General features: G+C 38.1%; 1 pseudogene; it reads left to right on the top strand.

Moving 5' to 3' along the window:
- Nucleotides 1–2412: 2412 nt before the first annotated feature.
- LOC102022783 lies at nucleotides 2413–8900 on the top strand (annotated as a pseudogene).
- Nucleotides 8901–10260: the final 1360 nt, after the last annotated feature.

Here is a 10260-nt window from a genome sequence, read left to right as displayed (position 1 = left end):
AAAGTCTTGGCTTTTTACAGACCACATAGATTTACATAATGGACAGCAAAATGATAATTTATACAACAGATTACAAAACTACAGAAACTACATAAATTTATAAGCTTTGATACACAAGAAATAAGGTACAGGTACATGCAAAAAATGAGGGAAAATATTTGCAACATATACGACAGATAAAACTCTAAATCTCTTAAGATTTAAATAATTCCTACATATTAATGAAACAAGACCAGTAACCCCTTAGAAAATAAGTGAAAACACAAATGGATTTTAAACATGAAATGATTTTCAACCTCATGTGTAATAAGATCAATGAAAATTAAATCTGCGTGATATAGTTTTTTCACCTGTAGACTGACAAATATTAAAAAGTGCTTACCGAGTGGATGAAGAAGAAACAAGCACTTTATTTGGATTTATAAATTAGTATTAACTAGGCACAGTTGGATTAGCTTTCAAAATTAAAATGTTCATACTATTTGACATTGTAATTGCATTTCTAGTAATTTATCCTGAAGATCCATTAGCATATTTGTACAAAGCTATTCATGAAAACATTACTTGCAATAGAAAAATACTGGAAACAACCAGTGGCCATTAGCAGAGGAATAGAAGTAAACTATGGTATAATAATACAAGGTAATACTGTGGAGCTGTCAAAAGGAATAAGAAAGACTATAAATGTAAACTCAAAAATACTGTTAAGTAAAAAGAAAGATTCAGAAGAGTGTGTAGAGCTCTTTGATATTTGAGTTAAAAATATACTCAGATGCAGATGTATGTGTGTACTTGTGTACCCTGTGAAAGTGTGGTAGACTGTTAACATAGAAGGTGCAGCTTTTCTCCTACCTCAGGCTGAGCCTCCTTGTGCCCTACTCCCTTGTGCCTCCTCCTCTTGGACCTCATTCCTGCCCCCTTTTACCTTTTCAAGGACTTTCTTTCTAAAATTATCCCCTTTCTTCCCTGAACTAGTTTCTCTCTTGCTTCCAGATTATTTCATAGGCATATAGACACGCCTTGATATAATGCATTTCCTTGGTCTATATTTCCTGTTTCCTTTCCCACCTATTTTAAAATCAATATTTCCCCAAAGGATTCATGATAATCATTATACCCCTTCTTCAATACATTTAAATTTTGCTTTTTTTTCCCATAAAACAAATTATTTCATTGAAGCTATGCAAAAAGAGGCAGTATAGCTGATAAAATTAAGGAAAGAATATTTAGACTATTTCAAAGGGTTTAAACTAGAAGTAGGACACTTTACAAAACACTGTGTGAGACATAAAATTCTCAAACTATAAGTAGAGATATAACATTACACAGAATACAAAATATAAAGACAGAAATAGAAAATGATTATGTACACTCCAAAGTCTGAAAATTATTAATAAAGACCAAATATTTAGGTTTAAATTTACAGTTCCTGGGTATGACAGCCATATTACTGTATAAAGCTTCCAAAACAGTAGGTAATATTTTTCAATTGTTTTCTTTTTTTTTCTTTTTTTTTTTTTTTTCGGTTTTTCTCTGGTACCGGGAACCGAACTCATGACCTTGCACTTGCCAGGCAGGCGCTTTGCCGCTGAGCTAAATCCCCAGCCCCAATATTTTTCAATTAACCATGTGTAGTGTCATCTTCTGCAAAGTCTTTGGCCATCTCTGCTATGATCACATCAACACAGCTAACCTTATTTCTGAACTTTACGCCATAGAATTTGCAGGCTAACTTAAGCAGTTCAGGCCCAAAAGTAGTTGTAATAACCTGAGCATATACAGCAAGCTCCATAGTCATATCTGACACTGCCTCTCTGTGTTGAGCATCCAGAGCTTGGTCAATCTCATCAAACAAGTTAAAGGGGGCTGCATCACATTTCTAACTAGCAAGTATCAGAGCAAGGACTACCGAGGATTTCTGCCCACCTGAAAGCTGTTGCATTTCTCTCATCTCACCTTGTTTTCCCATAAATGACACCCTAATTCCAACTCCAGTGAACTGGTCAACTGATGAGACACTGCTTTGTGACCCAGAACCCTCTCACTTTCACCATTGCTTTCTCCTGCATCCTGAGACTGATGCTCTCCACATCTCCTTTCTTCATCACCAAAGTAACTTTGCCAACAGGTACCAACTTCTGGGATACTGCACTGACGTTCTTGGATACCTGTTTGAAAGTCAATGGACAGCTTCCTATTTTTCAAGTTCAGGTACATCCATCAGTTCCATGGTGGATTTGTACCCTCACTGAGCTCTTCTTGTTGCTTTATTCATTTTTCCTTTCTGCCTAGAGAAATTTACACACTGATCTAGAGATTTTTCGTTAACATGGATGTACTTCTTTAATTCTGTGTTGCACTGTTCAGGTTTTTGAAACAACTATTTGAGGCTCAGGGTCTGGTACCTTTCAAATGCTTCCTGGGTAAGTGATCAAGTTCTTGAATTTTCTTCGTACATTCTTCTTCTTCAATAGCGTGCTTTGTTGATTTGTCATCTTTTCCAGTTCTAACTGGCAGGCAATAGTGAAAAAGGAAACATTTATTAAAAGAAAGGCAGAAGCTGCTTGAAAACACAGAAGAAAAGCAGAAAGAACTGGCAGAAACAGAACCTAAATTCAACAGTGTAAAAGAAAAAGAAGAGCGAGGAACTGTTAAATTGGATCAAGCCACCCAAGAAAGAATGGATCTTTATGCAAAGCAGGTTGTGGAAGCCAGTTCACATTCAAAGAAGACTGGGATAAATAGATTCAAACAGAACTCAGGTCTTTGGATCAGGCTATAAATGACAAAAAAGACAGATTGCTGCTAAGCATAAGGATTTGGAGGACATGGAGGAAAATAAAGAGAAAATCTGGAACATTACAAAAAACTGGATCAGGATCTTAATGAAGTCAAAGCTCAAGGAGAAGAACTGCACAGAAAACATTATGAAGTAAAAAAATAAGAAAGATGAGTTACAAAGTGAAAGAAATTACCTGTGGAGAGAGGAGAATGCAGAACAGCAAGCACTTGCTGCTAAAAGAGAAGATCTTGAAAAGAAGCAGCAACTTCTTAAGGCGGCTCAGGAAACATCTATTTTAAGTGGAATAGACAGCATAAACAAAGCGCCAGATCACGTTCATCAAAAGGGAATAAACCAGCATGTTCAAAATGCTGTCATGGCGTTGTGATGAATAACTGAATCTGAGCCAGCCTTCTACACATGCACGGAAGCCACTGTTGGAAACAGGTTATTTTATTACATTGTTGATTTGAATGAAGTCAGCACAAAGATTTTAATGGAGTTTGATAAAATACATCTTCCTGGAGAGGTCACTTCTCTGCCTCTTAACAAGTTAGGTGAAGAACAAACAAACAAACAAACAACTTAGATGTCCGGGACACAGCCTATCCCGTGTGTTTGGAAAGACACTTATTTGTCATAGCATGGAAGTTTCAACCCAACTGTCCTGTGCTTTCACTACAGACTAAGTGAAAGGTGGCCAAGTCAGTCATCAGGGTGCTCTTACTGGAGGTTTTTATGACATGAGAAAGTCTTGAATTACAAAAAGGATGTTAGAAAAGCAGAAGAACTTGGGGAACTTGAAGCAAAGTTTAACAAAAATCTATACAGAAATACTGAAAGGGCTAATAATGAATTTGATCAGTTGATGAACCAATGCAGCAGACTGAGACCCAGCAGAGGAAATGAAGACGCAGCAAGAGAGGAGGCAGCAGCCTGAGAAAACCTTTCTGCCTAAAGCAACGTAGCTTACAGAGTTTGGAGGCCAGTTTTCATGCTGCGGGGTCCACCAGAGAATCACTGAAAGCAGAACTGGGAAGTAATTTGCTCTCTCCACTTAGGAAGATCAGAAAAGATAAGTGTGCTGAATGAGAACTACATCAACTGCAGCAGGAGAACAGACAGCTGCTAAATGAAAGAATTAGACTGGAAGGTATTACTACTTGAGTAGAGATTTGCCTCAATGAGAATCTGAGAAAACAATTGGACCAAGTAAATCAGGAACTGAATGAACTGACAGAGGCAGAAGCGGGTGCTGTCCTCATGTCACAACATCGGAACTTAAAGTCGTAAATAAAACAGTAAAAGATACTATGGCATGATCAGAAGATTCGGGCAATTCCATTGATAAGACGGAAGCTGGAATTAAGGAGCTTAGGAGTATGGAGCAGTGGGAAAATATACACGGATACTGTAAATCATGATATAAATTCAGCTTTTGATGATAGCAGCCTATTAAAACAATGATTAAGATTACCAATCACCATCACCTGGAAAGCCAACAACTCCTTGTCGCTATTTCACTTAAACACTGTGTAGCTTTTGACATGACTGGCAGTGACTTCACTTTTGAAATGCTTTCTCTGGTTGAGTTTTTTTACTTTATTTTTGTTATCCCAATACTGGGGAATCAGCCCAGGGTCTTTACACACTGAATTATAACTCCAGTCTTAATTTTTTTTTTCTAATTTAGAAACATAGTCTTGCTAAGTCCCTAAGTCACCCAGTCTGGGTTTGAACTTGAGATCCTCCTGCCTCAGCCTCCCAGAGGGTTGGGGTTACATGGTGCCTCAGATTCTTTGCTAGGTTTTATGAAACCACACTCATCTAGCTTTCTTCTTACCTAAATGGCTTTGGGTATTTTAATTGCTTTTCTCAGGGTATTTTAAATGGCTGTCCTCAAGGTATTTTAATTATCTTGTGGGATTTATTAGTACACATACCTATTTAGTGTTGCTCCACAGTAGAATGTAAGCTTCTGAGGACAGGGAAACTCTGTCTGGCCCACTGCTCTCTCCCCAAGATTTAGAACAGTAACTGGTACCATAGCTTCTGCCATAAGACACTGGAAGTTTAAGAAAAAAGGCTGGATGGAGACTTTTACTATAGACTTGCGTTTTGTGCACTGTGTGTGTGATAGCAAAACAATAACTGCAGAGCATTTCATAAACATTGGATTTTATAATATGGAAGGCTGAAGGACCCTGAAAGCCACTTTATTCTCCTCTGCTTCTTGAAGGGCCACACCAAAAGGCCCACACATTGTCTTTTTCAGGAAGAAGAATGAAAATAGATGGGAAGAGATCTTTGTAGGTCACCTTGATAGTTAATTTTGTTTTCTTCATATCTCACTTAATCCTAGCAGTTTTCTTTTCAGAAATTGTCAGCAGCCATTCATGAATCTATAAAAGTGTTTCAGTTGGGAAGACTGGCATTTTTCTTCTGTCCAATAGTCCTGGAAACATATGCAATTCCTTGATGTCAACTGTCCTTGGAAACTGGAAATCAGTTCAGGTTTTATTAAACTTGGCCCTGGTTCCTGGCCACAGATGCAAACTTGTCTTCTATAATTAAGCAGCTGATAACTTTGCGGGGAACAAAGGTGATTCGTGAGCTCAGCGTGGCCCATGAGCCTAAGATAGACTCAGAAGGGCACACCCCCACCGCTGCTACCGTGTCAGACATGACCTCTTGTGGGTCTGGCCCAAATGGTGGGAATCAGCACTGAGGCAAAGAGATCATAAATCATGGAAACAGATTGAGACACTCCTCAGGGTTCTTGTCACAAGTTCTTTTTCTTTTTGGGGACCCACTGTTCTGGGGACAACCCTGGAGAGTTCGTGTTCTAATATTTGCCAAGACTGAGGCTCAAAGCAACAGACTTACATAATGCTACTCAGGGATAAAGGTGAGTTCGCTTTTGCACTAGAATTCACATTTCCTCTGAGATTAACTAATATTCATCCTTGTAAATTCTTTTTATTTATTTATTTTTTACATATTTCTAAGCTACAGTTAAGGAAAGCTATTCATTCCTAAGATTTGAGGGCTTAGACATGAATTGACACAATGAAGGGAAAATAAATAACATTTATTAAATGCTTGTATATGCTTGACACAAGTGAGATTTTGGCATGAATTTGAGAAAAGAAATATCAGTGACCAATATACATCATAAATATTCTTTATGGAAGGTGAGGAGCTGACAGTTATTGTTCTTAAGAGAGTATGGAAGACAATGGATTGGTATAGAATGAAAATTTATGATGAGCAGCACCTAAATTTCCTGATTCTGCTATCTACTGTTGTCCTCTAATAAGCAGGAAGTCCTAAACAACAAAATGATACATACAAACCTAGGTTCACATTTATCTAATGTAGGATGGAAAGAAGGTTTAGAAATACTCACAGAGTATAAACATTTAAGGACCCCTGTCCTACTCTGAACCCTTAAATCAGAAAACCAAAACAGTGAGCCTATGGTGGTCTACATCTTTGGTCTAAGCATCCTTTGGAGTCTGTGACGTCAACAGCTCTCTGCTTGATTATATATGGGCTTTTGCTCCCATTAAAGTTTTTTTCTATTAACTTTTCAAAAACTGGGTTATAACCCAGACATGGTAGCTCATGCCCGTAATCTCAGCACTCTGGGAGCCTGAGGCAGGAGGATCATAAGTTTGACCCTAGCCCAGGCAATTTAGCTGCTTAGCAAGACCTTGTTTAATCAAAATAAAAAATATAAGAAGGCTGCTGACATGAAGGCCCTGGGTTCCGTCCCCAGTATCAAAACAAACAAACACACATCAAAAAACTGAGTTATGATTCATATGTCATAAGATTCATCTCCTTAAACTATACAATTAAATCTTTTTTGGTTTATTCATGGCAGCCAACATCACTATTTCCAGAACATCACCACTATCTAGTTACAGGACAGAATACACCCTAAAGAGAAATTCTGTATCCATTAGCAGCTCTCCTTTCCCACCACTGCTGGCAATTTTAATCTTCATATCTCTGTGGATTTGCCCATTCAGGATATTTTATAAATCTAATATATGGCCTTTTTGCCTGTGGTTTCTTTCCCTTTATATAATATTGTGTCATGAGGGAGTACTTCATTAATCGTATGGCTGAGTAATATTCCACTGTATGCCTATACCACATTTTATTTATCCACTCACCAGGTACCATGAGTCATTTGGGTTATTTTCATTTTTTGGTTATTATGAAGAAAGCTTCTATGAACATTCATGTACAAATTTTTTGTAAGGTCATAATTTTTCATTTCTCGAGTATATACTAGAAAGAGAAATACTGGATCATGTGGTGATTCTATATTTAGCTGGACTATATTCTAAAGTGATATATCCTTGTCATTCCTACCAGTGATGTATGAAGGTTGCAGTTTTTGTATATCTTCACAAACACATATTATCTTTCTGTCTTTTTATTCTAGCCTGGTGAGTGTGAAGCGTTACATTGTGATTTCCTTTGAATTTCCCTGATGGCTAAACAGGCAGCACCTTTTCATGTGTTTAATGGTCATTTTGTTTTTCTTTGTACAAAGACCTATTCGGATCCTCTGTCCATTTTTAAATTGGGTTGTTTGTCTTTTCCTCATTCAGTTGTAAGTGTTTTTTATATATTTTAGATATAAGTTTTTTATCTATATTACTTGCAAAAACTCTGTATGACTGTCTTCATTTTCTTGATGGTGTCCTCTGAAGCACAAACACAAGTTATTAATATAAATGAAGTCCAATTTATCTATTTAAAAAAATATTGTTTATATTCAAGATATAATTGCCAAACCCAGGATCACAAAGATTTATATGTATATTTTCAAAGAGTTTCATAGTTTCAGCTTTTAAATTAGGTTTTGACCCATTTTGAATGTACATAGCTTGAGGAAAAGTCCAACTTCATTCTTTTTTTTTTGAGATAGGGTCTCGATATGCAGTTCAGGCTGGTCTTGAGCTTACTTTGTAACCCAGGCTGGTCTCGAACTCACAACGGTCCTCCTGCCTCAGCCTCCCGAGTGCTGGGATTGCAGGTGTGCACCTCCACTCCTGGTTCCAACTTCATCCTTCTGCCTATGGCTGTCCTTTTGTTTCAGCACTATCTGTTGAAATTATATTTTCCAAATGAATCATCTTGGTGCCCTTGTTAAAAATCATTCTGCTCTAAATATATGAGTTTATTTCTACACCATCCATTCTTAAATGTATATCCTTTTAGAAGTACCACAAAGTCTGGGTTATTGTAGTTTTATAATGAGTTTTAAAATCTGAATGTGTATCTTGCTCTTTCCAAGATTTGTTTTTGCTTTTCTCTTCGAGGTCCCTGTATTTATGTATATATTTTAGGATCAGCCTTTCAATTTTTATTAAAAAATAGCTGGAATTATGGTAAGGTTTGCTTTGGATGTGTAGATCAATCGGTAGAGTACTGACTTTTTTTCCTGCAATGCTGGGGCTCAAGCCCAGGGTCTTGCATGTGCTAGGCAAGTGCTTTGAGTCACACCCCCAGCCCAGTATCAACAATTTAACTATATTGTCTTGCAATACATGGGCATGGAATGTCTTTTAATTTACTTGTATATTCTTTAATTCTCCACAATGTTTTGCAGTTCTTAGTATATATACATCTTGAACTACTTCTGTTACATTTATTTCTAGGTGTTTTATTCTTATTGGTACAAATGGAGAGTTATTCTTATTGATACAAATGGATACTGTTACAAATGGAGATTGTATTCTTAAATTCATTTTTCAGTTATTCCTTGCTAGTGCATAAGAATACAACTGATTTTTGTGTATGGATCTTGAATCCTTGGCCTTGCTGAAACTTTATTTGTTTGTTTGTTTGTTTGTTTGTTTGTTTTCCTTGCTGTAACTTAGACTTCCCAGTCTTTAGAACTTTGAGCCAAATAAACTTCTGTTATCTATAACTTATTCAGCTTGTGGTGTTTGGTCATACAGTGGAAAACAGCCCAACTCAGAAAATTGGCACAAAATTATTTTTTGAGGGGGGTGAGGGTGCTGTACCTGAAAATGTGGCAGCAGCTGTGGAATTGCATAACAGAAACCGGAAGAAACTGGAGGAGCATACTTAACAAGACTGAACTGCTGTGAAGGGGGCACTAGCGGTGAGTCTGGTGCAGGCTAAGAAGAGGAACGCCCCGGGGAAAGTCTGAATCTTCTTGGAGATTACTTATGTGGTCATGGACAGAGTACCGGTTAGTAAGGCCATTCTGCTATGGTCTCAGACAGAAACAAGGAGCAAGGTATTGTAAGCATGGGTGAAAACCACCCTGCTAATGTTACTAGAATGCTGGTTATGTACTGCGTGACAGAGGATGCAACCATGGACAAAGGAGGTAAGGTGCAAGCAAATTTAGTTTTAAAATATAAAGGCAAGAAAGTAAAAGATATAAAGGCAAGGAAATAAAGCTCTCTCTAGCTGGGTGGGGGTCCTGAGCAGGATACCCACAAGAGCTCTTTGTCTAGGGGTTTTTAAAGGATGTCTCAGGGAGCTCAGGTATTGTGTAAGCAATGTAATCTGTGACCTATAGGACAGTACAGTTTTTTTTAGGGTCTAACGTATGTAATGTTTGTGCAGCGTTCCTGTAGGCCCATGTGCTCTCAAGCCAGTGACCTTCCTGATCATGCTCTCAGGAGGTCCCAGACAGCTGACGGACATCTGGCAGATGTTTTTGTAAGATTTCTGGAGGGTAGTAGCTCAGCAGACTCCATTTTAGGCTTTCCAACTCCATTGTAAGGCTGCTGGCCTTCGTGCCCAATAGAAGCCTAATTCTTGTCTCACTAATTCCTGCTACAGTAATATGGCTGCAAAGAACTTGCACAGTAGTGTACACGTCCTAGGACTCTGGGGAAGGTGGAACCCGAGTCAAGGGCTAGGATATCGGGCTGAAGAAATTTCTAAGCAAAAAATACTACTAATAACAATGGAGCTTAATGGATACTTTAACTGAATACTGTAAAATGAAGGAAGAAGGTAATGATTGAAAGGTAGAACTTATAAGAAAAAGAAAGAAGAATGAAAAGGTGGAAAATTTGCAACCTGGGCACGTAAAGAGTGTAAAGGCATCGTTAGGTTAAAAAAAAACCAAGTAGGTAGCCAAGTCACTGTTTGCTAAGGAGAATATCCTGGGTAGAAGGGAGTCATTCATGGAGACAATGAGAAAAAGACCTCAAGGCATTTCAAAAATCTTCCAATAGCCTCTCTCATCACAGACCCAGCACATGCCCTGAGAATACAGCTTCCAGAGAGGTTCTCTCAGGACCTCAGCATTTGCTGCTCTATTCCACCCTTGGACTCTGCTTCCTGAATTCCAGGGCAGTGATGCTCAGCTGGTCCAGCTGTGACTCATGCAGGCTCAGGTGTAACTCAGTCTGCCACCTCAGAAGGCACAGGCCATAAGCTGTGGCGATATCCACATGGTATCAATTCAC

This window comes from Chinchilla lanigera, unplaced genomic scaffold (genome assembly GCF_000276665.1).
Source record: "Chinchilla lanigera isolate Chin_1 unplaced genomic scaffold, ChiLan1.0 scaffold00005, whole genome shotgun sequence".
NCBI classification, from domain to species: Eukaryota; Metazoa; Chordata; class Mammalia; order Rodentia; family Chinchillidae; genus Chinchilla; species Chinchilla lanigera.
The sequence above is the reverse complement of the archived record's forward strand: the minus strand, read 5'-3'. Positions and strand labels throughout refer to the sequence as shown.